A 4,792-nucleotide genomic window follows, 5' to 3' on the forward strand; every position below is an offset into this window, starting at 1 on the left:
AGTTAAAAATGGCACAGAATGAAAAAGAATAGAAGTGAATAGAATATCACGGGCTTATGTGTGACAGTAGACTGATAGACAATAGGATTGGAAATTAATATTAATATTATTGGCTACATTAGTAAAAACACCACGATTTCATATGAGGTTCAATTATATACATAATATATACATTACAGACTAATGTATGAAACACAAAAGAAATTTAACATAAAAATATATAGAAATATATAAACCTACCTATAAAGATATTCCTCTCCCTCTTTTTGTTTTCTTTTACTTAGATACTTCTTCTGAGACGCGTAAATCTCTTCTTATGTACATATAAGTGCAATAGATCAACTGTCTCTTTGACAGTTGTAAGCAGCACGAATCTAGTTGTAACGGATAGGGGGGGAAAGTCATGTGACGGGCTCAAAAAATCGAATTTTTTTGCATAAATCGATACTTTTACATTTCTAAAATATGTTCCTATCGTTATAAGCCGGAATTCAAAGTATTGACAGAGTTACAGCCGGTTTTACAGCTGCACGTCACGCAGGTATACCGGCGCGCGCTCAGTGCGTCCCTTCATAGTCCGCATAGGCTTAATCCGTACGAATAGGCTTGGGGACGTGTGCACGTCCCCAATTGGATGTATGCATGCGAATATCATCCGTGTTCTTTGTGCGAGTCACCAAACAGACGAGCATCGCGAGAATCCCGAACGATCACGACAGTCGCATGACACAAACACATGTTTTGATTCTTCACGCCAGTTGTCCTCCAAATTTTGGCCTGTGGACATGTATTTTATCACGATGTATCATCGTAAAGGAACAAAGAAGGATAGTTATCGTACCGCTCGATCGCGAAAGACATCATTTGCGGGCAATCAGTTTGTTGATAAAGCGGGTAATTCGCGAAATGTTCCACGTTTTGTGGAAGATAACAGTACTACATAAAAAAAACTGAGATCTGCGAGCAATGAAGACATCGTCATTACTCCAACACATTATTATCAGATTGTGGAATTTTTAACTGTTTTTGGTGCAATAGCAGATATCATTACTTGCAGAGAGTGCCGACAAAATGTAACATTTCATGAAGCAGGAAATCGTGTCCTTGGTTTTAAAATCGTTGTCGCATGCTGATATGGTAGAAGAGAAATAAACTCCGAACCATTTATAAACAATGCATATGAAATTAACCGAAAAATAATATTCATCATGAGACTCTTAAGAATCGGGAGAGAGAGTATAAACATCTTTTGCGGTCTTATGGATCTCGAGATAATAAATGTTCAAAAATTCGATGGAGCACCTGCCCATTTTAGTGCTACTGTGCGCAATTACTTGGACCAAAGATTTAATGAGCGCTGGATAGGCCGAAGAGCTCCTATCGCATGGTCTCCCCGGTCACCAGATTTATCTTCGCTTGATTTTTTTTATGTGGGCATATGAAAACTCTTATTTATGAGACACCTATTGAAACAGAAGCAGAATTGGTAACCCGAATTACTGCTGCAGCATACCAAGTATGTAAATATGAAACCGGAATTTTTGTATAGAAAATACACGTTTATTGTATGAAAATGATAAAAAATATTTTATTCGAAGTATTGCCCATCGCTAGCTATACATTTTTCCCATCTGTCTGACAATTTGTGGATGCCACGCCAAAAAAACTATTGCTCTTTTGAGGTAAACCAGTCATCGAGCCATTTTCGTACATTTTCGTAAGAAGTGAAGCGCTGCTTAGCAAGTGCGTGTCCCATCGATGCAAATAAATAGTAATCGAACGGAGCCAAGTCTAGTGAGTAAGCCGCATGCGAAAGTATTTCCCAACTAAACGCCTCAATCGTTTCCTTGACCAGTTTTGCTGTGTGTGATGATGCATTGTTATGAAGCAAAATCACTTTGTGTTGTCTTTTTTTATATTCTGGTTGTTTTTCACGCAAAGCTTGATTCAAATCGATCATTTGTTGTCGGTAGCGTTCAGTATTAACGGTTTGGCCAGGTTTTAGCAGCTCATAATAGATCACACCCTTCTGATCCCACCAAACACAGAGCATTGTCTTCCGTCCATAGCGATTTGGCCTTGCAGTCGATGTCGATGGTTCGCCTGGAGTTACCCATGATCTTTTACGCTTAGGATTCTCAAAATATATCCACTTTTCATCGCCAGTCACAATTCGATGGAGAAATGACTTTCTTTTGTACCTGGCGAGCAGCATTTCGCAAGTGGTTTTTCGGTTTTCCTGCTGTCTTTCATTCAGTTCATGTGGAACCCATTTTCCCATCTTCTGGATCTTTCCCATGGCTTTCAAACGTATGGAGACGGCTTCTCGTGTCACATTTAATTGATCCGCGAATTGTTGTTACGTTTTAGTGTCATCCTCATCCAACAATGTTTGCAATTCGCTGTTTTCAAACTTTTTTGGTGGTCTTCACGTTCTTCGTTTCTCACGTCAAAATCGCCACTTTTGAATTTTTTAAACCACTCAAAGCACTGTGATTTACCAAAAGCATGCTCACCGTAAGTTTCGACAAGCATTCGATGCGATTCTGCAGCAGTTTTCTTCAAATGGTAACAGAAAATCAATGCTGTCCTCAAATCGTAGTTTCCAGGCACAAAATTCGACATGTTCAACGCTATTACAAACTATGCTGTTGTATGAAACTTGTATTGTTGTGAGTTGAAAATCTTTGTCAGAGATGTCAACAAGGAAATGGCGCCAATGACGTGGTTTGACGGTAACTATATTGACAGCTAGGGCCATCTATGGGCAAATTCCGGTTTCATATTTACAGACCTGGTATAAGGTATTAGTAAACATGCATACGAACATATTGTCGAGCATATATATACTACAACGAAAACCGTATTTGATATTTTGTGCGTAAAAGCAGTAAATGAAAAAGCAGAAAATGTAGCACGTGAAAGATCTTCATCGAATTTAAAAGTATCTGGCGATAGCTTTTGGAAGAAACGTGGCTTCTCTTGGAAAGAACGCGGCTTCTCTTCGTTGTACAACGTAACGACATTTATAGGATATTATAGTGGCAAGGTAATAGACCTCGTTGTGAAAGAGAGCTACTGTCACTTCTGTGCGCATTGGAAACACAAGCGTCATACTGAAGATTATCTCGAATGGTACGAAGAACATGAAGAAAATTGCTCGGCAAATCATATCGGTTCTTCAGGGAAAATGGAGGTAGATGCTATTTAAGAAATGTTTTTAAGATCCGAAGAGAGATTTGAAGTAAAATACGGCAATTACATTGACGATGGTGATTCGAAAACGTACAAGACTATTTTAGATTTATATCCTTATGGCGACGATTTCTAGATAATAAAAAGCGAGTGCGTTGGTCACGTGGAAAAGAGGATGGGTACGCGTCTACGCAATCTGAAAAAAACTGAAAAGCTTGGAGGAAAAAGAAAATTGACAAATGCTCTCATCACAAAACTTACAAAATATCATGGTCTGGTAATACGAAGAAATGATTCCGCTGATACAATGAAAAAAGCGATAATGGCAACGTATTAACATTTATCGACTAATGAAACACCGATGCATCACAACTATCCACCTGGAGCCGATAGTTGGTGCAAGTGGCGTGTCGCTGAGGCCACAGGTACACTTGATGATTTCAATTATCTGCCTGCACTTCATGCAACTGTGCAGCAGCATTTATTGCCGATTTATAACGATTTGTCGCGAGAAGATCTTTTAGAAAGATGTATAGGCGGACATACACAAAACGCAAATGAGAATTTCAATTCCACCGTGTGGCGCATCCCACATAGTACGTAATATTATATAGTGTATATTGCGGTATCGCAGAAATATTACGGAAATATTATTGTGACATTGTGTAATATTGCATGCTATGTGGGATGGCTCCGAAACACTTACATTCTGTAATAAAAATCATCGAGATTTACTGCAATCGGCATATTCAGGTCGGTTTATTCAAGTCGGTTATTTTGTCATATTAAAGATTATGCAGTCGTTGAACATCATCATCGGACACAATGCCAAGATTTTCGCCGATACTCACGATGCGGAGCGAGTGAGGCGGCAGGAGCGCCGCAGCCTCAGCAGCACAAGAGAGATTCGTACAGTTCGAAAAGAGCAACAAGCGGAACTGCACCATTTTTCCGAAGAAGCTGAGGGTCTATAGGGCCTGGTATAGCAGATTAGCGCAAACCAGCTATAAGTTGGTACTTTTTACTATCCAAAACTTTAAACGCGTTTTTTACGAAACTACATTTTCAACATTGGTAGGCAACATAGATCAAAAAGTATTTAACCGATCGTCTTCTAATTTTACACGCATGTAAAGAACATAATTATGAACCGAGTGAACCTACACCTAGAATGATATTGTTAATTTTTAATATTTATTTTACATGCCAAAGTTGAAAAAATATGGTCATTTTCAAAGTCGCACCACTTCCGCTATTGTGCACAGATTTATATACATTTAGGTTCACTAGGTTCACAGTATTATTAGCTACAAAAAATCACCCGACATTTTTGTTTCAGACGAGTACAATAGGCTACAGTACAGTAGGCGCTAGACTGCCCGCCAACTAAAATGTGGCCTCGACGGAAACACGCATAAATCCGCTTTACGTACATTGTGGACAATTCAAAAATAATTTTTAAAAAGTTAAAACATAATACAATATATTAATAAAAACTTCTAATCGATGCCATAAATAGTTTCCTCCACAAAAATTCCCAAACATTACATTTATTTTTTCGCGTTGGTCCTTCCACATGGCCTCCCCCCCCCCCCCC

Source organism: Odontomachus brunneus, unplaced genomic scaffold, assembly GCF_010583005.1.
Source record: "Odontomachus brunneus isolate Ranch 3 - 2012 unplaced genomic scaffold, Obru_v1 Obru_scaffold_150, whole genome shotgun sequence".
In the NCBI taxonomy this organism is placed as follows: Eukaryota; Metazoa; Arthropoda; class Insecta; order Hymenoptera; family Formicidae; genus Odontomachus; species Odontomachus brunneus.